This window comes from Sceloporus undulatus, chromosome 6, assembly GCF_019175285.1.
Source record: "Sceloporus undulatus isolate JIND9_A2432 ecotype Alabama chromosome 6, SceUnd_v1.1, whole genome shotgun sequence".
Classification (NCBI taxonomy): Eukaryota; Metazoa; Chordata; class Lepidosauria; order Squamata; family Phrynosomatidae; genus Sceloporus; species Sceloporus undulatus.
Genome location: NC_056527.1, coordinates 37,041,694 through 37,065,936, shown reverse-complemented (window position 1 = coordinate 37,065,936; position 24,243 = coordinate 37,041,694). Strand labels below are relative to the sequence as shown.

At 38.4% G+C, this 24,243-nt stretch overlaps 1 protein-coding gene across 1 annotated transcript in view; it reads left to right on the top strand.

Annotated features, from left to right (window-relative positions):
• MEOX2 (mesenchyme homeobox 2) overlaps positions 1-24,243 on the top strand; it is an 88,369-nt gene that overhangs the window by 37,323 nt on the left and 26,803 nt on the right. The window lies entirely within an intron of this gene.

Sequence of the window (24,243 nt, the reverse complement as noted above, 5' to 3'; positions counted from 1 at the left end):
TACAAGAATTAATTTTTTTCTCATTGAAATATTATGTTCTGTTTAGAAAATGTTGTTTCCTGCTCAAAACAATCACATGCAAATGCAGAATAAGCCCCAAATTATGAATCACCTTTGAAAATTGCATGAAGACTTTCTCGTAGTGGGAAGAAAAATGCTGAAATTACCTGATGCTATCTTTGTGAAGAAACTTAATAATTACCTTTCTGTTCACCTCTGAGAGTAGCTCCTGAACTTGCAGGTGGTACTGAGGGACATATGACTTATTTTTCACTGGGGCCTGAACCCTCTCTGAATGGCGCTTGAAGAGGTAATGGGTTTTAAATATCCTCCCTTCAACAATCCTGATCAGCATTGCTGACCAAAAGGAGGGCTTTACTCCTTCCCTCTTCAGTCCCTGCAGACAAGGGGACTGTTTCAACATTGCTAATAGCAAACAAATTGAAAGCTTTCTTCAGCAGCCTAGTTGGAGGTAGGGTAACAGCAATGGTTTCACCTATGATGAGTCCTAGAGGCAAGTGTGCATGTGTGTATGCATGTGCATGCATGCATGTGTGCTAAAGTGAATGAGTTTGTACCATTCAGTATTCTCCTGGTGGTTTAAAGGCCTATAGGCAGAAGTGTCATCTAGAAATATGAAAATAGTATATAATGCTAAACAATAAAATGACTACAATGATGATCATTAGCCCATATGTTATTGTTATATTAATAAGCTCCAGAAAGTAATATAATCTCTCTATACACACACACACACACACACACACACACACACAAATACTTACAACCTCTTTGTCTTTTACTAAAATGTAAGTAAAATTTAACTGCGGTGTTTAATATTGAAATTATTCAACAAATATAATAAGCGGAAACCAAGTTTTCCCCCCAAGTTTTCTTAGATTCCAGTATATGTCTTATACAGTTTAAAGAGAAGACACTAGAATACTAGGCCTTGTGACTGTCATAATCCTGTGCATTTTACCATGTATAATCAAAAAGGAAGATCTACTGGTTTTGTGGAGCTTTCCTCTAGCTAAGTGTGCATGGGATTACTTCTAGGTGCATAGAACTGCTTAAACAAAACTGATTGTTGAAATAAGTAAGCAAACATTTTATCTCTCTCAAACCGGAAAGTATTACATTCAATTTACTTTCACTGCTCCCTGGATTTCCATTGTGAATGAGAATTCTCTCTCTCTCTCTCTCTCTCTCTCTCTCATATATATACGCAGGCAGAGAGAGAGAGAGAGAGAGAGAGAGAGAGAGAGAGAGAGAGAATTCTCATGCTCAATGGAAATCCAGGGAGTAGGCAATCCAAGTAGTTTGGCCTACTTTCAAGTTTCAGAGAGATAAAATGTTGGCCTACTTATCAGCAGTATAAGCTGCTGAAAGGGTTCTTAGTTGTTCCTTCCTTCAGCACCCCGCCCTCAAATCAGCAGGCCCTCATTGCTTCATGTAGAAAAACTGAACACATGCAAAACTGTGAGTACACTATTCCAGATTGCTCTTTCACTTAGCAATAACTCAGAATCAGGGAACCCCCACCAAAAGCTAACAACGAAGAGAGAGTGTGCTGAAGAAGACAATGAAAACAGTAAATGTTCGGGAACTTGCAATCATAACATCAGTAGGCTATGCTTTCTGTCGCATATCTCTTGTCCACACTAAAGAAAAGTCTATTTCTGCCTCCATCTTCATTTGTCCTCATGGTTGACTAGATGTTCTCAATTTTTTGTCAATGTTTTGACTATATCTGGAGATTCCTCCATTTGCTAGGCTCCAGTCCTTCCTTTTGTTCACCATGAATTTGAAAATAAACTCAGACTTTCTGAGCATGCCTTTTGCTCTTATAGCGTGCTACTCCTTGTGACTCAAACTGTAGCATAGCCCACAAAGTTACAGAAAGTATCTCTACAAAGTTCTTTTCTTGTCACTTCATTCAAAGTATAATCCATTTTCTGACTGCGAGGGAACAACGTTGGAGGGAGTGGATCACCCTCCATGCCTCTCCCTTTTTGCAGCAACAGCAGTAGCAGGTGCAGCTGCCATGACTGGGGAGTGAAGCAGAGCAGGCCCTGCCCAGCCTCAGTAATAAAGAATTTTAGGACAGAGGGGAGAGATGAAAGAGTCATCTAGAAGTAGAAAGGGGGCAACTGCAGAAGTTGGAGATTCTCTCAATATCAAAATCCATAGACACTCAAGTCTCATTATATATAATGGCACAGCAAAATGCCATTCTGCAGAACCAGAAGAAATCAGAAGACTAGAAATGCATGGGGCAACTGTGAAAGAACTAGTTAAGATCCTAAAGTACAAATATATTCAACTAAACACTAAAGTTAAAATCATCTAAGCCATTTTATTTCACATCACCATGGATGGATGTGAGAGCTGGTGAGTGAAGAAAGCAGATAAGAAGAAAATTAACTCATTTGAGATGTGGTGATGGAGAAGAGTGCTGAGGATACCATGGACAGCCAAAAAGACAAGCAAATGGGTACTTGAACAGATCAGGTCTGATCACTCCCTGGAGGCCAAGATGATCAAATTGAGGCTGTCATACTTTGTCCACATCATGAGAAGGCATGGCCCATTAGAAAAGACAATAATGCTAGGAAAGTTGGAAGGCAGTAGAAAGAAAGGAATACCACAGACTAGATGGATAGACAGCAGCAGAAATGGGAGATCTGCAAAGGACTGCATAATAAAGAGATGAATGAAGCATGAAGTAGCACAGTTTTCAGCAAACCCTAACGCCCTTTCAATTGCGATATGTTTGTTCTACTAAAAACTGGGGATAGACCTGGTATCGGTGGTTAGGTTCATACCCAGTAATAGCCCAGATGTTCAGGCTTTAAAAAAACCCACAATGAGATTTGCTGGTGCATGCAACCCCTTCACTCCCACTTTTCATTTCATTCCCCTCTTTGTGCAAGTGGTAAACAAACCCAGAGGGTCTGTATTAGACTTGAACCAGGAATTATAGATGATTAGATGCATACAAACCAGGAATGTAAGCTAGATTTAAACCAGGATATGTTGCTGATTGTGAAATATGGCTTCTTTGAGCAAAGGTCACCATCATTCTGGGTTTAGATATAATGCAAAGTGTTCTCTAGCCTAGTTTGCTTGCATGGTCACATGAAAGGAGGAGCAAAATGAGAGTGAATAGGCTGCATGTGCCAGTGTACGGCTCATTCATACTATGTTTTATTAAAACAGAATTCCTGGATTATTGTGCAAATGTGGCAAATGTCTTAAAAGAAATGAATGTTTATTTTAACTAATGCATAGGGAAAGAGAACAGGTCAGAAGGTTCTGAGAATAATTGGTTATCAAAGCTGGCAGCCAAGTATCTCTAAGAATAGTTACACTTAGATTTATCTAGCATGTTCCTCCATTCACATAGGGTATTCCTGCTGGGACTTAGTGTTGTTGTTGTTTTCTTTCAGAGTCAGAACACCACATTTAATACTATAGATACAAAATGGTGGTTTCTACATATAGATTGCTATTACTAGTTGCTCCCCTTTCAAGATCTTTTCTCCCTTTCCATTACTTTTTGAATACCTTTGAATGAATCTATATTTATTTTTCATCCACAAATGAGAGGTTGCATGGGGGAAAAGTAATATACTTGTTAAAAATAGATTATGAAAATCAGTTTGGCTCACTTTTGTTCATAAATGGTGGAATACCAGAACATTTATCTGTTTATTCATATCTTGTTTACATCTGCAGAAAGCGCTGTTGCATATTTTCATTGCCCTAGAGACCTATAAATCATGTACAAAACTATGTAACAACGGAAAACAACCTAGAACAATCACTCAGTAAGTATCAGCCTTATGGAAGCAGAATTAGAATCCAAACAAAACCACAAGCAACATTTAGTGGGAACAGGGTGTGTAAAAGAGAAAGAAAGGAAAGGAAAGTCGCCATGAGCTTTCCCTATTTGTGCAGACTGCAGAATGGCATTCTTTGAACTTCTAAAACTGGATCAAAGAAGATAAAATATACTTTTGCTTGATTATAAAGCTGCATGTCCATTTCAGTGTGCATAGTTTAATAGGGGCAGTATTGATTCTGGCTCATCTAACACTAGATGCATCCAGGTTTTATTTAGAGTTCAGTAGTATTAGAGCTGGAGGCAAATACTTGCATCAGTTTATTTATTTTTTTCTGAAAAAAATTATCAGTTTTTCCCCCTGAACTTGCATCTTATTTCTTCCTCAGAGTAAAATGTACTGATATGGAGGGGAAAAGTAAAAGGAAAGAAAGAAATGGTATCCCTTATCTTTTTATCTGAAGGATGATTAATTAGTCCAGTTACTAAATGCTAATTAAAATAGCTCTTGCCGTTCTTCTGGAAATAGATTATTCCAGGCCTAGGGATAATGACAGGGGAAGCAGCTCCATAGTTTACAATTTCCTTTCACTGTTTAGAATTTGTCCACATGCAGCATTATAAACTGCTGTTAAGCCTTTGGGTTGTGTGGGTGCTCAAAGAAGAGCCTTCTGAACCAAGATCTCCTGGGGTCAGCCATTTCTTCAGAGATTAAAGTTCCAAGAAGCATTAAAATATTAAAACCAATATTTTGATCCATGATATACACCAAAGAGGCAATAGTGAATTTGTTTTTTAAAAATGTTACCATCTGACTAGTCCAAGTCAATAGACCTCACTAACACAGTAGTCTAACAGACGTTATTAGAAACTGGATAGAAATAATCAGGTAGCTATTTATATAGTATATTTATATCCCACCTTTTTATGACGAAACTAGCCCAAGACTTGCTTTGATCGATTCTGTAAAATACAAAAATGCAAAAGTTCAGTTTATGGACATGATGGCATGGGATGAATGAGTATTATATAGCAAGCTTGCTGAAGCTAAGCAAGCTGGGACAGAGCCTGAAGAAGGTCATTTTTTGTACTACAGCTCCCAGATTCCACAGTGAGTTGTAGTCAAAGAATAAACTTTCCAACCTTTGGATGAGTTCTAGTGTCATGGAAGAAAGATGAAATAAACATCCCACCTGCATGTTTCTACAGAAAGAAAATTCTTGTAATTCATGAACATGCTGGCAATTATGTATGGAGTTGTGTATGATAAGTTGTTCCTTCATTCCATAGCTATATAACTAAAGCTTAATAATAATAATAATAATAATAATAATAATAATAATAATAATAATAATAATAGTCTTCTTCATGCATTGGCGCCCCAGCACTTTACTTTACATAGATTTCAGGGAAAACAGTCTTGACTGCATTGTAAACAAGCCAATTGACCAAATTGGTGTTTACATGTACAGTGGAACCTCGCTATACGCGGGGGATCCGTTCTGGATCCCACCGCGTATGGTGATTTCCGCCTATGCTCGAGCCCCATTGTAAACAATGGGGCTTGTGCACGGCGGCGCGGGCGCGCGCAAGGCACAACGGGCGCACGCGCCCATTCAATTGAATGGGATGCACCGCCCCTTCTGCCCCGCGCGCGCGCCACGGCTTGAGCGCATATGCTCAAGGCTGCGTATGGCAAGCGTGCGTATGGCGAGGTTCCACTGTATTTTATATATGGAGATGCAACAGAAAGGAGTTTATCACATGGGAGGAATTTCTCTTAATTTCGAATGAAAAGAAAGTGGGGCCAGAACGCATTCATGTGAATTCGCTAGTTCAGCGAATTTACGTGAATTCAAATTGTATTTGAACTTACTTCCCATTGCCCGAAAATAGCTTGCCATTGCCCAAAATTATGTGTAGTAGTCTATCACACAATAACGTGAAACCCCATGGTTGTGTTCGGACTGACTTCCCATTGCCCAAAATTGTGCATGGTAGTCTATCATGCAATAACGTGAAACCCCATGATTGTGTTTGGATTGCCATTGGATTATACTTCCAATTTCCCATGTCTGATAAACTCCAAAGAGAGGATTTGGGAGAGCAGTGGCATGAGTTCATCCAGAAAATTATGTAGTGAGTGTAATTTGGATCTGAGAATGGCTTGGCTTAGAAAATGAGTAGCACGTTTGCCAGAATGGTCATTTGGAGTGAAGCTGTAATGAATGCAGCACAGTTGTGTAGTGGCTCTGTAAGAGCAAAGTGCTGAAGACCTGAGCATAAGTCCCGCCATGTGGTAATAATGAGTGAAAGGTTTCTGTTATGGTAGAATAATGAGTCTCTGATGGGCATATATGTCTCCTCTGGGCTAAATAATCCTTGGATCAGAGGAGCCAGAAACTGGGGGATAAAGATCCAAATCAAACCATTTTTGTTACTTAATCCATTGAAATTTTCTAATCTGGCCCATTCAGTGGCCTGTAAGAAATGAGTAGTTCAGTTAGCAGAAAAAATCTAGGGCATATTGCATCTCTCACTGCATAACACTACAACTCCATTTTCAATTAAGTAACTGGGAGACATTTATCAAATATTTGGAAATTGAAATCTCTACACTTAGGACTCCTTCACTGAAGGGATGTTGTATTGAGGATGCAGCAAGCTTATTTTCTGCTGCTCCAGAGACTAGAACAAGAAGCAATTGTTTCAAATTACAAGAAAAGAGATTCCACCTAAATTTGGGGAAGACCTTCCTGTCAGTGACAGCTGCTCCACAGTAGAACACACTGCCTTGGAGAGTGGTGGACTCTCATTCTTTGGCAGTTTTTAAATAGAGGCTGGATGGCAAGGTCAGGAGTCCTTTGACTGTGTATTCCTGCATGGCAGGGGGTTGGACTGGATGGCCCTTGTGGTGTCTTCCAGCTCTATGAATCTATCGACAAACTCCATCCAGCATCCAAGGAAAATACTAAATTACAAATTAATATTCAAAAGAAACCACCTCTACTAGCCAGTGCCTGGTAGTATTGCTCCTGATCATTCACAATCAACTTAAATGTAGTACATAAATAAATGTGCAGTGCAAACACAAAGTATAGTCTTGGATTATAAAACCCAAAGTCTTCAATACAACTGAAGATTAACCAAGGCAAAGCTAGGAAAAGTAACTTTTTTAAACTAAACTCCTAAAATCCCAGTGACTATGCTGGCTGGGAGTTCCAAGTGTCCATGATGCAACATGTCTAACCTCTGGGACAAATAATTTTCTTGTTGAGACTGTGCTTCTTCTGAACATCCCATACAGCTTTAGGCTTTAGGCATGTGCAGCTGTGATGTCTGGAGCAAACCTTTGGCAAATATCATAAGATGGTCAGCAGCCTTGATGACTTATTTACAGGATCAGTCATCCTGAAATGCCCTTTTAAAAATTCACTCAATTGTTAATTTGTTGACATATTTTAATACCTAATCAAAAGCTGGAGTCAGTTTAAAAAGAGAAAAATATAGGCCAACTGACCCTAATGTGGGTAGGTTGGTTCCATGCCAAGTCATGATTGGTGCCTGTGATGAGTGATTCAGATGAGCTATTTGCCACATAAAAGGCCCAATCTGGCCTGAAAGAGAAAGCAGTCAGTCAAGAGCAGGAGTAGTTGTGTCCTGAAGGTATGCCAGACCTACAAAGTCCTCAGATTAAAGCTACAGAATTCTCAATTAGCCAAACAGGAAACAGTGCAGTTGAAATTTAGGCAGATATTGGAAAAACAACAAAGAACCTTTTGGCATTCTAAAGACTAGCAGACTGATTGTGGTGCAATATTTTAGGGATTAAAAATACCTGATCAGATGCAAGATAATGCACTAATATAAAATACTGGACAGATACTGTGCTAAGAAATACAGTTGACCCCTTCCTCCTACTTTTTGAGTTTGTTTTCTTAAACTATATTTGTGGGAATGGCTCCTGAAAGTGGTACAAAAGAACCCAAGGTTGCTTTGTTCTTGAAACTAAGCAAGTCTGGTATTACTCAGAACTTGGCTGGAAGACCACATATTCTCAGACTTTTGGTACAAAGTCAGGTAGAAAGTCAGGATTCAGTTTAATTACTTGCTTAAAGTGAAAAAAGTCTACTTGGAATTAAGTTCCATTGTCTTCAGTTGCTCTTGCTTACATATAAGCATGAATTATAATACTTAACTGGGAGGATAGCTTGATTAAATCCAGTCAATTTTTCTTTATTTATTTGGTTTTTTGTTGTGGTTATGGGCCTTTATATTGATTGTTAATTACAAAATAATCCTATATCCACTTGTCATGGAGTAAGCCCACTAAACTCAGTGTGATTTACATATGTGCACACATTTCACTGTTAACAGAACATAAATGCATTAAAATATGGTTTCTCAAATTCTTATCTGTTTGGTTTGTTGAATTGGAATGTGGAATTTGTGGAATTTGAGGATTTTGGTTTGTTTTTCCTTACTGAAGAAGGATTTTAACACTATTCTGTACTATTAATTATTCAGTTATCATACTGAGAAAACAGAAGATGAGGGATGCTGGTGTAGTAGATCATTTTATATCATGTAAAAATAAACATTGGATGAAATAGTGCTGTAGAAACCACTGGAAATAAATAGAAATGAGGTTCTTAACATAATTTTTTTCCAGTCAAAGTATTGTTTTGTTTCAGGCTGGTCAGTCATTAATATTTTAAATGTCTAATATTTGATATTTATCATAGCCAAAGACTGCAAATTACCATTTCTTTCCTTGTCAAGAAAGTATGAGAAGAAAACAGGGTGAGGGACATTGTATACCCAGAGACACTTTCACAGTTCAGTTTTACTACTATGATTTCACTCTAAGGCCCGTTACAGACGGGCCATATAGTACGTGCGGAGCGCGTACTAGGGTTAGGAAGGGGCGGTGCTTCTGCACCCCCTAACCCTAGTGTGCGCTCTGCGCGCACAAAATGGCGGTGGCCATTCCACACGGCCGCCGCCATGACGACGTCACAACCACGCCGCCTCTATAAGGGGCATCGCGGATGTGACATCGTTGCTCCGTGCCAGGGCGTTTAGTGCGCCCTTAGCGCGGAGCAGGAAGGAGCTCCGTTTTGGAGCTCCTTCCTGGTTTGCGCCGCTGGGCGCAGCCTTCACATGGCTGTGCCCAGTGACGCAAAGGAGAAAGGGGCCAAGCGGCCCCTTTCTCCTCCTCCCCACCACTGCGGGGTGTCCTTGGGGCTTGAAGCCCCAAGGACACCCCTTTCCAGGCTGCAGGGAAGTGGCCTTTTGCCGGTCTAGCCACTGAGGCCCCAATACACCGGGGAAAGGGGCGGTCTGTAACGCGTCATGGTATCATGGCAGTGTTCTAGGGAATCCTGTGTTTTTTCAGCCCTCTGGCTGAGTATTCTAAATATCCCTTCCTAAACTGCAAATTCCAGGATTCCTTAGGATAATGCCTATGAAAATTGGGAACATAGCAACATAATTGTGTACAAATAAGAAGACGGAGGAAGTATCACACTATACTGTATGGTACAATGAGCTTGGGCTCCACTGAGTATGTCCTCAACCCAAAGGCAGTTCTGATCTTGATTTCTCTAATTTTAAATTTAGAACATGTGTCATGTGGGTTGTTTTTTTTTTTTACAGGCTTATTTGTAGTTTTTGTAGTTTTGGTGGGGGAATGCCATGTTGTGGTTCAGCATGGAAAACAGGCTGTCTTGATCCTACACATTAAATCTAGGGACAAGTTTAGAATTTTCCAGTATACACCAAAGAGGTGCCAACTATCAATTTGAAGTATCAGTTTTAAAGGAAAGATTTTATGGCTATAACACTGTACTGACTTACCTGAGAGAAATCTCCATGGGATTCAGTAACATAGTAGACATTGCAGGGATTGCGTTCTTAGATTCTCATTCTGTTGATTAGATTTTATCTGCAGTATACTTACAGATACCTGCCTTTGGTGGGGGAAAGAAATGTGTTACATTTTGACATGAATGTGGACAATAAAAACTTCTTCAGATGTTTAAACTATTAATATTTTACAACCCTTTTTATTCAGGCTTCTCCTAAAAGACAGGTAATTTCATTTAATTGCATGTGGGAAAGTACTTTCCACTGTTCCTTTTCTTTTATGGTTAAGTGTTACACTTCAAGAACATGCTGTAAAAGTAAACTGTGAATGAAATAGTAGAATGCAGATGCACTGGCAACCCTGTGGATTCTGGAAAAAAAAGAGCGGGAAAGATAACGTCTGGGTATTTACTAACCTACATTTATGAGCACAGCTGGCCCTTTTAGGTTTTAATGCTTTCAGAGGGGTAGTAAGAAGCATAAAATGTGTGGACAGAACACATATGTGACATATATACGTGTGTGTGTGTGTGTGTGTGTGTGCACCTTCAAGTTGCCTGTCGACTTATGGTGACCCCAAGAATTTCATAGGGTTTTCTAGTTTTGCTAGTTCATTCCCCTGAAATACAGCCTAAAGCACTTAGTATTCATTGGTGGTCTCCCATCCAAGTACTAGCTAGGGCTGACCCTACTTCATCTTTCAAGATCAGACATGGTCTGATGCCTACATGATAAATTAATTCTACGCATTCTTTTCCGATTTTCAGATTCCTTTGCAAGTGTTTGTTTGAGCCTTGAATTCAACAGCTGAGGTCAGGGGAAAAAAGACTAACGTTAATACGTTAGTTAATAACATTAATAATATCTTGTGCCAGGACCATGAAGTGGGAAATAATTTGTGAATACAGGATGTGCAGGGCAATCCCACGCATATTTACATGGAAGTAAATTCCCCACTGAGAATCAGTGTCAAGAAGGTGTGTCTAGCATTGTAGATCAAGTTAGATAACTCTGTATGCTGGTAATATATCACTTTAAAGATAGATATCAAGCCAACTGCTTACAAGAAGGGTAGGAAAAATAACAATGTGGAAGTGTCAGATAATTGTCCGCTGGTACAATGTTCTCCTATAGTGTATTTTTTAAAAAAAATTGCTCATAATAAGGAGCTTTCTCCATGCATCTCTTCTGTCATGCAGAACATCTCTTCATTTCCGTACATGATCCTCCTTTTATGCTCTTTTCTGGTTTTAGGGCCACTTTATGGAAATATGTTAACCCTCTTGGGGGAGAACATTATTTTGCTTTGTTACTCCTTTGATTTTCTTTATTAAAACCTTTCGTGCATATTCAATATGAGTATGAATTACACTTGTTTTCTGTGAATTATATTTCTTTTGACAAAAATCAAAGCTAGTTCATTTGCTTTTTAAACTGCTATTTTTATAGTTGTTTTTCAACAGAAGACTGATAGTATTCTGATGCTTGAAATTTTTGTAATTTAGGGCCAAAGTAGACATATCACTAAATGCTTGCTTACAATTAATGTAGGGATGTAATTCTTTGCTAATCCCATTCTTAAAAGAAGCAACAACAAAGAAGAATTGTAGAGTTTTCAAACTTTTTCCAGATTGTGACTAATTCTATTCCAAATTTGCATGTGGTGTTTTTGCACAGAAAACATTTTATGCACAAGAAACAGCATTTTATAGACAGAAAATAAATTTCTGAACATAAACATTATTTTCTGTGCATAAAATATTGTTTCCTGAGCAGAAAATGCTGTCCTTTGCAAAAATACCCTATGCAAACTTGCATAGAATACGTTCCAAACTGCAAAGATTCTTGTTGGTCCGGGATTATCCTCATCCGTGTTTCCTCATAGTCAAGAAACATATTTTTCTATTACTTGTAGAACATTTTCAGACATTCTTTCCACCTCTAATTTAATGTACATGGCTTTTGTTTGTTTGTTTTTGTAATGCAAACAGCATCAATTATTGGGGAGAACTGATTATTATTAGGATTGCAACAGGTATGTGATATTTCATGCAGTCTCAACCAGTGAGAAAAATGACCAGTGATACAAAGCTAGCTCCACTTGGGTACCACTGATTTCAACAGATCTAAACTAAACTAATAAGCTTCTTCCATAGGTTTCATCAGGAAAGGATAGAGTTAAATTCTCCTTCCACATTTGCTGCAATTGGTGAATAATCCAATATTTAGAGATTTGCATGTATTAAATGTGCATACAAATACCTGGGTTATCTTACATATACAGACATTTTAAAAGACATATATACTAAACATTTTTAGTGAAGAACAGAGATGCTCTCCTCCTGCTTGGAATTTCCTTCCTAGTAAAATTATGCTTACAGTGCCAGCCTAGCCTACAGAAAGACAATCTCACTCAAATCCAGTTAAAAAGTAAAATTTACTCATTTTATACACAATTTTGAAAAGCAGATAGATGCAATCTAACTGGCAGCAAAATTTAGCAGAACGGTGAAGTGACATAGTAGAGGACTGACCATGTAGACAGATGGGTATCGAGCAGAAACAACTGTGGCATAACAATGGAAATTGAGCAGTGGATTACATTTAAGTGGAAGCATCCTCTACCCAGCAACTAGTAAAAGGTCAAAGAAGGATCTAGTGCAGACCAAATGAAGCATGGGCAAATGCTTGCAAACTTTGCCATTCTGATATGACAGTCCTGGCTAGATGATGTGGACAGGCATTCCATTGGACTGGTGGTGACTTTGGGTTGAAACAGACTGCAGAAATAATTCACCTTGAAACTGCTTTAACTGTCCTGGTTCAGTTCTAGGGAATTATGGGAACTGTAGTTTTGTAAGACATTTAGCCTTCTCTGGTAGAGAGCTCTGGTGCCACAACAAACAACAGTTCCCAAAATTCCCTAGCACTGAGCCAGGGCAGTTAAAGTGGTTTCAAACTGGATTATTTCTGTAGTCTGTTTCAGCCCTTACTTGGATACGTTACTAAATCTGTTTTGACAGTTTGGGCAATTTATCTATTTGTCAATTCATTTGATCTCTCTTTTTATCCCTTTTGGTAACCTTTTTTTTGTGACATGTACAGGTTGTTGCAGGCCTCCAGTTTAAAGGAATGAGTTTTGAATAAGACAAATGAATTGTAAATGGAAAATTCACTTGAACTCATCTGTTTGAACTCGCATATCTTTTTACAACTTATGCAAAGTTATTATGTGCTGGTGCTAAGCAAATGTTGATGGGGAGAATTCTATATTCTTTACAGAAAGATGCCAACCCAAATTGTGACTGTTTGTGGTTCTGGGAACCATTCCAGGTACCCAGAGAACCATCTGTCCTTTGGTACCCTACTCTTTGCAGTGTAGCTCCTATGCTTTCCTTCCTGAGCATTTCAGCTTCTGAGGATAGGAGCTGGCCTATATGATGTTCACTCCCATCCTTTTGTTATATCACACTGCTGCTGCTGTTTCAGTATATCAGAACTGTGTTGATACAAGTTGCCATTGTCCTTCATGTACTGCTGTTTCAAGAGCTAGCATTCAGAAGGGGGTGGAAACAAAGTACTGTAATAAAGAAGCTCTAAAGAAACTCAACCTGTCTTAAACTTGGTGAGTGTTTCAGTTTTATTGCTAAGTATGGAAAATGCAAAGCCTACATTTCTTGGCTTATGTGCAAGCTATTTATTATTTTTGGTCAGATGGGAACCTGTGCATTTTGGGAAATAGGGGGAAATGGAAATCTGAAAGCCATCAAAACCTGAGTTAACTTACATTCTCATATTGAAGGAGGGGAAGAGACACTCACCATAACAGCCTAACAAAATAAATGTTAATAAAAACAGGGCCATACTTATGAAAATAAATAAAGATAAGATGTATATGTTTGAAAATAAATGAAGTCCAGAACAATTTCTTAATATTTTCAACCCATGCTCATGTATATTACATGGATTTTTGAGGTTGTTCCTCCACTTCAAAAGTACTTTCCTTTTAGCAATAAAACTCTGTGGGGTGTAGCCATTTAGCCAGTAGCTCATAAGCATAAAACGACACAATTCTCCTTTAGAATAGTTTCAGAATTCCTATCCACTATGACCAAACACAGCATAAACTATGACAGACAGAAGGAAAGGCTGGTTGGTTTACCACTCTTGCACCTCTTAAAAGGACAATTTCCAAAAGTACTGTCTATTACCCACTTGTGGATGCATAGGATTGTACTAATTTCATTGGCAGTGACAAATCTAAGATTCTTCATTGTTATATAGACACCATCTGAGATTTATGGAACAGCAGTATGTTGCTGCAGTAGAAGTAAGGTATGCTCCAATCCAACTCAACATATTTCTTGGAAATCAGGGAAAGCCAACCAATGTTTCTTGGCAGTTCCTTGACCTAGTCATAGGAAGTTTTCCTTGCTTCCTATGGTCTGCTACCAACCCCAAAGTATTGCAATGTCTCTTGTGTGGCATAGCTTCATAGGAAATGGAAGAAAAGCTGATTCAATAGTGGCAAAGAGCCAAAGTATACATTACAAGCAAGCCTGTGCAATGGTGATAGCCTGATAGCCCTTTTTAAGTTGTTTATTAAAAAAAAAAAAAACACTGCATGAGGGGGAAATAGAGACCTTAGCCCTTACACTTTTCTAACCTATTAATTGCTCCCTCCATAATTTTCCCCAAGTGGTTTATTGCTCAACTTACTATGTTTTGCAATTATATGGGGAGAAAATCTGAGGGAGGTAATCCAGGGTATGGAAATGGCGGGAAGGGGTAAAGCTAAGTAGCTTAGCTCCACCACCATAGTTTCCCATTCTCGATTGTTCCATCCCACCACAACACAGCCCCCAATCCAAACCTGTTGGGCTAAGTGTTGTTTTGCCCTTTACCAGATACTTGTCGAATACTATAGCAGTCACACTGTTCCAAAATACTGTAAGACAAAAATCCAGGAGGCACTACCTCAGTGAATTGTTTTTATAATAAAAGAGCAGTTTTGTGTGTGAGAGAGAGTGAATGTATACCAGAATCAAGAATATATAGGAATATATGCCATCCTGCATTCTAAGTAAACCCTGTATTAACACTTAGGTGTGACTTTTTTAAAAGGTTAAGATCAGACATGATGTGGATAACTGCATTAATATAGCATCAAAAAAAGATAAATTAAAAGTGTTTATCTAATTGTTTCATGGATCACAGTAAAACATATTTTCTTTTACAACCATTAGCAAACCGTAGAATTTTGGTTGATAGTGGGAAAACATTTACTCATTCCCAGTTAGAATCATAGAATTGAAAGAGACCTCAAGGATCATCTTGTCCAACCCCCTGCCATGCAGGAACACAGAATCTAAGCATCCCTGACAGATGGCCTCCTCTAAACAAGGAGACTGCACCACACTCCAAAGGAGTGTGTTCCATTGTCAAACAGTTCTTACTGTTGAACAGATCTTACTCTTGTTCACTTCATAAGGTGAAATGTGTAGGCTAACACTAGATTAAAGAAAATACTTTTTTGCATCTTGAATGACTAGTTGTTAGAACTTTTTGCTGAAAGAAAATGCAGAGAATGCCAATTGTGCAGAAGGATGGATATATATATATATATATATATATATATAGAGAGAGAGAGAGAGAGAGAGAGAGAGAGAGTATTGTTTGCCAGAAATACAGCTTAATAATGCCCAGTTCTTTTTATACTTCCAAGTGGTAGCATAGTTCCGTCGGAATCCAAGTTATGCTGAACTTAAGTCATCCAGCAATCACAAATTCAGTGTGGGGTTGAGTAGCCTTCTTAGTGAAAACTACATAAACAAAATGAAACAAACATGAAATAACAACCGAAGCAACTAAAAGTAAAAATCAAAATTCAACATTACTGATCAGCAAGCACTTCCTCACTTTTGTCCACCCCACCTTCTACAGGAGTACAGTCTTATGGGACCTAGAAGTTGCTTCCATGGAGGAAGTAGCCTACATCCATTTCCTGAGGAATGTAAAATTGTGATTTCACAGTCAGTCAGTCTTCTGAAGGACTTATCTCTCTGATAAGTAGTAAAGCTCATTTGCTATGACATGTTCATGTCACTAACATCTGGGAATAGGTGACAGTAGATGTCTTGCCTTGAAGCATCTGATTGTTAGCCATAATTGTATACTAAATATTGGACTAATTGGTCCATTAGTTTGAGTTTGCAAGTTATCTTATTTCATGAAACACAATATCCAGAACCTTACTATACAGTGGGCCCTTGGTATTTGCTGTGATTTGGTTCCCAGACCCCCTGTGGATACCAAAATCTGTGGATGTTCAAGTCCCATTAAGTACAATGGATAGTAAAATGGTATCCCTTATTTTTTAAAAAATGGCAAAATCAAGGTTTCTTTATATTTTTAGAATATTTTCAAGCCATGAATTATGGAATCTGTGGAAACGGAGGGTCAGCTGTATATGACAGCAGTAGTTTGAGCATTGGACTGGATCTTACAAGATCCAACTTTAAGTTCTCAGTAAACCATGACACTCATTGAGTGACCTTGGCCTAGTCCTTCTCTCTCATCTTGACCTACTTCATAGGGCTGTTGTGAGCATTTTGCCTTATTCCAGATGAAAAACAAGATATAAATCTAGGCAACTGCTTCTCTGGTCCTCAATATGTCATCTGTAAAAATGTTCAATATTTCTCTAGGAATTGAGAAACTTTATGTCCCTTACTAAAAGGAACTTTATACCCTGCTGTAAAGAATTACAATCTTTTCTCTCCGTATACTAGTTACATTAAAGATTCCCTCTGAGCATTTTACCTTCTAAAGAGGAAATAATACTTGGGAGCAACCTGGCATGTTCCCCAATATTTGTTGTCTGCTTGGGTTATTTTAATCATTAGGAACAAACGTTTTTATAGAACAAAGGCTATCAAAGTAACCATCACCTGATCACTCACCTACATTTTATGAAAACATACATGAATTGGAGTGAAGATGGAGAACAATGCATGCTATACATAATGCTTGCCTTTAACCTCAGGTGTTATATACCATATGTTAATACTTAAAGTATTATGTGGAGAAAGGGAGTGTGTTATAGGGCCCTTTCAGGCTTTTTTCTTGTACAGCTACACCTACCATTTGGCATAAGATACAGGCAGTGGAGGAATACTGAAGGGCTTTGCCTCAGTTACAACAGCTGCAAAACAGATGAGAAGCTGACATGAAACCTGCCAGAAATCTCTTCCAGCTTTTCCACCCATTTTCCACCAAAGAGAAAACAATTCAGGTGATGCTGGATATAGATCCAAAGGTCAAAAAGGGATGGAATCTCCCAGTTCTGGCTTTTAGAAACTGGGGAAAGGGATGAGAAAATTCCAACGGATTTACTGCTTTGAAAATCAAATCAATCAACTTTTATAGGCAACAAATCTCAAAACAATTCCAAATATCATTTTTAATTTAAAAAAAAAACAAATAAGGAAAGAATTGTGCACAACAACAGGCAGGGGAACAGAGAGGGACATCTAGATCTTTAATGTCTTGCATTTGTTAAATCCACATATTTTCCATAGCTTGTAACTTCAAAGTATTCTTTGTGCTTAGGTACCAAAATGTATTAATCCAAGTGAAATTATATTGTCATAATCATTATCTCTGTCAAGAATGTGAGACATATCATTGTGATTTTCTTTGATCCTGGCTGTTTTACCAATGACAGGTTAGGCTGCTCACATGATCTGTTCAGCTGGATTGGTCACAGGGAACACACTACATAACTATGACACTGTGATTTCACTTTAGTTGCCATACGTAGCTGCATTCTGTGGAATCCTGAGGTTTGCAATTTGGAGAGACACTAGATCTGGCAGAAAATTCTAAATACATTTCCCTAAACTGCAAATCGCAGGATTGTATTGGTTGGAACCATGGCAATTAAAGGGGAACTACAGCACTATAATTGTCTAGTGTGAAAGGGCCCCAGGTTAATTGTATCCATCCCATAATCCAGACTGTGCTAATAGCTTTTAGATGGTTGAGCATCTGCATTCCAGCCACTTTAGGTCCCATGCCAGGAGAAAGTCAGGGTATAAACTGGATGGATGGATGAATGAATGAATGAATGAATGAATGAATGATGTACCCTTCTAGCTTCTAAAATGTGTAAACCTAAGAACTTAAAAAAAACCTAGTACAGCATTTGTAGAAAGTATAACAGTATGGTTAAATTCTCCAAAACAACTTTAATATCTAATGCTACACTGAAGAATGAAGAATGAAGTAGGGTTGAACTGAGTATTTGCAGTCGAGCATTTGACCTTCGTAAAGAAGGACCAGAGTAGAATTGTGTTTACTTTTCTATTGTTTTTGTGCTTGCATACTCCCTCATTATTCACACCTGCCGGTGAATAATGTGTTCAGTTCTGGCTACCACAAAAGATACTGACAAGCTGGAATGTGTCCAGAGGAGGGCAACCAAAATGTTGAGGGTCTGGTAGCCATGCTTCCCGTGAGGAGCGACTTGAGGATCTGGGTATGTTTAGCCTGAAGAACAAAAGGCTAAGAGGTGGTATAATAGCTTGAAGTCATACTGAAGGTGGAACAAGCATGTTTTCTGCTTCTCCAGAAATTAGAACATGGAGCAGTTGATGCAAACTACAGGAAAAGAGATTCCACCTCAACATAGGTTAGTTTTTCTCATTGTTTGGTTAGTTTTTAATCATATACAATAAAATGTAAATATTATTTATTTAGAAAGAAAACATTAGGAAGAACTTCTGGACAGTAAGATGTCTGACAGTGGAACATACTCCCTCACAGTGTGCTAGAGGCTCCTTCTTTGGTGATTTATAAACAGAGCCTGGATGGCCATCTGTTGAGGGAATTTTGATTGTATGTTCCGGCATGGGAGGAGGTTGGACTTGATGGCCCTTGAGTCTCTTCCAGCTCTATGATTCTATGATGTGGCCTATCAAATATGACTATGTGATCTCACCAGAATCTGTGAAACATTGCTCTCATTTGGAATGGGTGTCTTTTACCTGTCTTGATGACATGAAGGTTGCTTTTACATGAGACAACATCTCCTCCATTTCAAGTGGGCCTCATAAAAAAGAACTAAACTAGAACATGTCCATACTGAGGAAAAATCCTGGTTCACTATCTGGGCTTCCAGATACAAGGTGTCCACACAACTGTAGCCACAATGGGCCGATACTGGCAGCACTATCCATACACATTGTTGTGCAAACGTACACTCATGGAATCAATTTGCATTGGTGTGCTGTACTGATGGTAATATACTAACATGTGCTTGTGTGATCAATCTGCATGTCTGCAGAAAGGAATGGTGCTGGAGGAACCATGCAAACCTGAAAATGAAAGTGCTCTGGGAAGTTAGAAGTTCCAGGAGGGAAGAGGTCAGCAGTTCTTCTGCCTACCAAGGCTCCTTCCCCATCCCTGCACTGGCACACAGTCTGCACACCCAGAGGATTCTCTGATGTTTCGACCCTGATCCAGAGCAAAAGGGTCTCTTTTTATTCCTGAGAATCACCCTGGACCATGGATTTGGCCCATGTTCCAGCTGTTTTTGCCTCATGTATCATCTGAACAAGTCAGTGTTGGAATGTTTCCTTTCCTCCATGTGGACACCACTTTAAAGGCTTCTCATTATAGGTACCTTGGAGGGAAGGGAGGGAACTGAAGTTATTAGAGAATGTTGGTCCCAAGTTGCCATATGGAAACAGAGTACCATAAAGGGCAGCAAAGGAAGACTCATTTAAGATATAGCAACCTCTCAATGACTGAGGGTGGAGAAGAAAATATATTATGCTTTGGGATTCATTCTATTCTTGTGTTCTCTTAAGTAAGTGTCAGTCTGACAACTGCAAGTACTATAGGTCTGTGTAATTCTGAGCATAGCAATAGAAAAGGTTATTAACTTTGGAACGGAAACTTGAGTAAAAGCCAGATATTTGTGGAAACACAGTTACTAAAAGTTTTATAACTGTTGCATAAGCCTTGTTACCAAGACTTTGTGGTTAGTGTCTAACATTTCTATGTGCCTTTCCAATTTTAGAATATATTTTGCTTGTATTAGCCTTATATATACACCCTTCTTCTCTTGCCATCTTGAATTTTATAACGTGCTAAAATAGGCAGAAATTTTCAAATTAAATTAAAGTAAATACCGTATAATATTTTAATTACTTTAAAAGCTCCAAACATTTGTAAGAATGACTTACTTCAGTAAGGTCATAGATTAAAATACGTGATGTGTGGTGTTTTAATGAACTGACCATCCAGTGAATGCAATATGTTTCAGACAAAGCAATATTCTTGATAGTGTGATCAGCAGATATGCCCCAGTTCCAGTCATGAGCTTACTAGTTAACCTTTTACAAGTTATCTCTCATGCATACTTTCCTAATCTGTATAATGATCCTCTGTATCACAAAACTATGCTGTATCTTACTCGTTTAAAAAGAATAGCATTTCTCGGTATCATGCATGCTTTCCTTTTCCCATATACACTTCTGAGACAAATGAGCAATGAAAAAAAAATCTTAAATCCTGTTGTTAGTCCTGACTAAAGTAGATCCATTGAATCAATGGGATTTATCTATGTGTTGACTTCCCATTCAACATTGGTCAGGTGGGTTTATGGAAGTTGTGACTAACCAACAGGATACTAGCCTCTAGGGGTTAACTAAAGATAATTTGAACAAACTGGTTTATTTGTACTAGCACTTCCATAATACTCTATATCTCACTCTGTGTGTTTCTCTCTAGCTTAAAGAGATGTCAAGTAGATGCCAATATAATGCTGAAATATTTATTTCAGGAAATTGAAGCAGGTTTGGATTCATTCCACCACTATATTCAGTGGCTATCAATACTTTATGTAAAGGTGTTTCATCTTAGTAAGAAAGATGTCTTTGTGTCCCAGCCTAGCCACATTAGACAAGTGAGACAGCAAAAAGTCAACAAATGTTGTGCTGATGAGGGTAGCCTGGTGAACAGTCCCAGCATGGTTCAGCCTAGAGATCTTTGCCAAGAGCAAATGCCTGAAGACACACGTATATTCAGTGATATGCAATAAAACTGTAGTCCAGACTTTACCCATGATCCAGTCTGCCAATGAAACCTACTGCTGCTGACAGGGGTACTGCTGCTAAAAAGCTTTTATAGCACAATGTTCACATAGTTATTCTCCACTAATGACAAGAATGTCTATATAGTGAGTCTTGCCCTGCTGTTCATGCTTCTTTTGGGATCTTTGCAAGCTGACAGAATGCAACCTGCTATGCGTTCAGTTTAATAGTTAAGCTCCTAATGGAGGGGATGCATTTCCTCCTATCAGTCAAGTTTCCTGAAGGAGAAATAGTCCAGTGGCAGCTTCCTTATCACTGATAAGGATGAGGCTTAAGATTTCTGACGTTATTACTGGTCCCTTTTCATTGGTCTTCACCTTTTGAACAAGCAGTTATGTGGAAGGGGTTAACATTTTTGTTAAGAGGTATCAGGGCTGATAGGATGGATGCAGTTAAGGGAGGCAGGCTAGATGTGTGGGCAAGCAGATAAAATGGGTGTCAATCTCACAGTAATTGAGAACTGAGGCAAGTTCTTTAGACTGAAGGTCCTAAGGATCTTTTATGCAGCTGGGACATGGATGGCATTGTGGTGATTGCAGAAATTGGAAAAGTTATTTTGGGTGCTACAGTTCCCAGAATCCCCTAGCCAACTTCACCTCTGACCATGTGAAACAGAAATCAAGGCAGGAAAATTATGGTCTTCCATATGTTGTTGGATTACAGTTCTCATTTCCCCCTCCTAATCCTTGGCTACACTGGCTGGTTAGAATTATAAGACAATGCATTTGAAGATCCCAGAAGAAACATTTGAAGAAAGAGGTGGGGCCGTAATACTCCTTTTCATTCTTCCCCCAGTTCTGCAATGCTACCTGCTAAAATCTATCTGCCACCTCATAGCATGTAGGCACAGATTTGCACTGGCTCTTGCAGAGGCAAGTAGGGTGGAGCTGTCCAGCCCTTCCTTCCTCATTTCACACAGGATGCCACAGAGGATCTTGCAGCTACAGGACCTGGAGTTTAGAATGCCCAAAGCAAACTTATACATCTAAGGCATATTGACAGCAGTTTTAGGGGGATGCGTAACACTATCTGAAACTGTTTTGCCTTGAGGGCCTGCCAAAGTCCATGGCCAAGCATTTCCTAGAAGTATGGCGAGCTTTCTATTCCTATATGCCATTGGGTAGAGATGACTTTTCTTTTGGATGTTAATCTCTCTCTCTGTCTCTCTCTCTCTCTCTCTCTCTCTCATTTTATTTTTAATGGTTTTGACCTTACGCACTTTATCTTGTGTTTCTAGAGTTCATTTTTATACTGGTTGCTCTAACATATTCCTTTATTTTTAAAATGTAAGTGATGACACAAGTAGATGAAACCCATGACATTTCCAATAACTTCAGCACCAGTAGCAACAGTGACTGGAAGGTTTTAATGGTTAGTGTTAAGATTAAAAGAAAGAGAAGGAAAAAACAACAAAATCGGTTCTCCCAGAGACATCTGGCTAACTTGGATCCAAATCATTCTCATTATATACTTTTTAAAAGAAAGAAAGAAAGAAAGAAGATATCTTGCTGTCATTATTGATTTCTGTGGTCAGGAAGGTAACCTCAGGCATTCCAATGACTCATCCTTCAGCGAAAGCTAAAGGAGACTGCTTAAAGAGACTGCTTATGGGCTTGTCTCCTGGAAGTTGAGGCAGGTTTCTATTTAAACCAGCAGCTGAAGTGTGAATTTATCTGTGACATTTTTAAGATGGTTGATGAAGCCAAGAGTTGACTAGTGATTCTCATGCTGAACACCAGCTAATTTTGGATTTACAGCATGCAGCATGCCAAGATTAGAAACAAATGGCCATAAAATTTGGGTGGAGAGGGTAATCTGATATAGCAGTCATGTTTGATTTAGGGCCACTTTGCACATAACGATTTTCCTACACTGATATTACTTCCATACACGCAACAATATAGTTTGTATGTATGTATGTTTGTCACATATCATAGGGTACAGGCTTTTTTCTTACATGGAGGTCATATCCATGAAGGGAAATCATAATGTAGGGGAAAATAGTCAGCACATACATTCAGAGAGAAAGAGGGCCCAATTAAATATCAGGAAACTGTGAACTGGCTTTTAGGTTTTGATGAGGGAAAATCACTCTTAGATATGACTTGTTCTGATGTCATTGGATCACTGGAAAAGGTGTTTCAGAGTAGAGAAGAGAGGGTCTCTGCTGACATAACACAGAAATCAAAAATAATTTTAATCTAAAGTGAGCTACAATCCACAATCATTTTAATCATATAGCCCTCTTTAAATGAATACATAATAATAATTCAATTCAGTTCCATTTTTATTAATGCTTAAGCCAAAGGCCATTTGCATGATTAAAATATAAAACCAATGACAGAAATTCAGAATTATAAAATGCTTCATCAAATAACTAACATCCAAATTTTATACATTAAACATGATAAAATTCCAGACAATTAAATAAAACAACACTAAAGACAACTTCAAAGTTTAGATAAGATCATCCCCTTGACAATCAACTGCAATGTCCGCTATTACCCTTGCCCAAATTTTGATTGCTGCTGAGGCAAACAGTGAAACCTTATGTTACCTTACAATCAATATCAGACAGGAGATAAAAATCTTTTCAGAAGTGGTATTAGTCTGTAAATTGGACAGAATAGATCCCATAAATTTAGTTCTTGGATCAATATATAGTGTGCAAAAAAGCAGATGATGAGGCAAATCCTCGATTTCTGGAGCTCCACAAATACATAAATGGGAATCCTTAGGTGTGTGTGAATATCTGCCATTGATCATGGCTGAAGGCATTGTTTGAAAACGAAGATCTGTAAAAGCCTGCCTAAGCTTTGGGAATGTAAGCTTCCTTAGGTAAACAGCCATCTGATGGTCCAATTTATATAATCTAAATCCAATTTATATAATCTAATCAATTTCAAATTGTTAATAGCCAGTCTATCCAGATACACATCATGGTTAAAAATGTATTCATGAAGCTTCTCTCTTGAATTCCAGGTAGAAGGATTTTCAGTTAGAGCAGGATATGATTCAAGCAACCTATGGTATCTTAAACTCCAGACTTTGTAGCTTGGTAAATGTTGGAAACACAATTTAGGAAAAACCTTAACCGGAGAATCTATTACAGATCTCCAGTAGTTAAATAAAGTAAAATGAATACATGCTCTGATGGAAGGGAGGCCGGCCTCAGCCCGAACCAAAGCTGCAGGCCTGCCAGGTGAAAGTAAGAGCAATTTCTTGAAAAATGTATTCTGGAGGGCCTCCAGTTTGACCAATTGGGAATCATCCCATCCCTACACAGCAGCACTGTGTGTAAATCAATACATAATAATAATAATAATAATAATAATAATAATAATAATAATAATAATAATAATAATAATA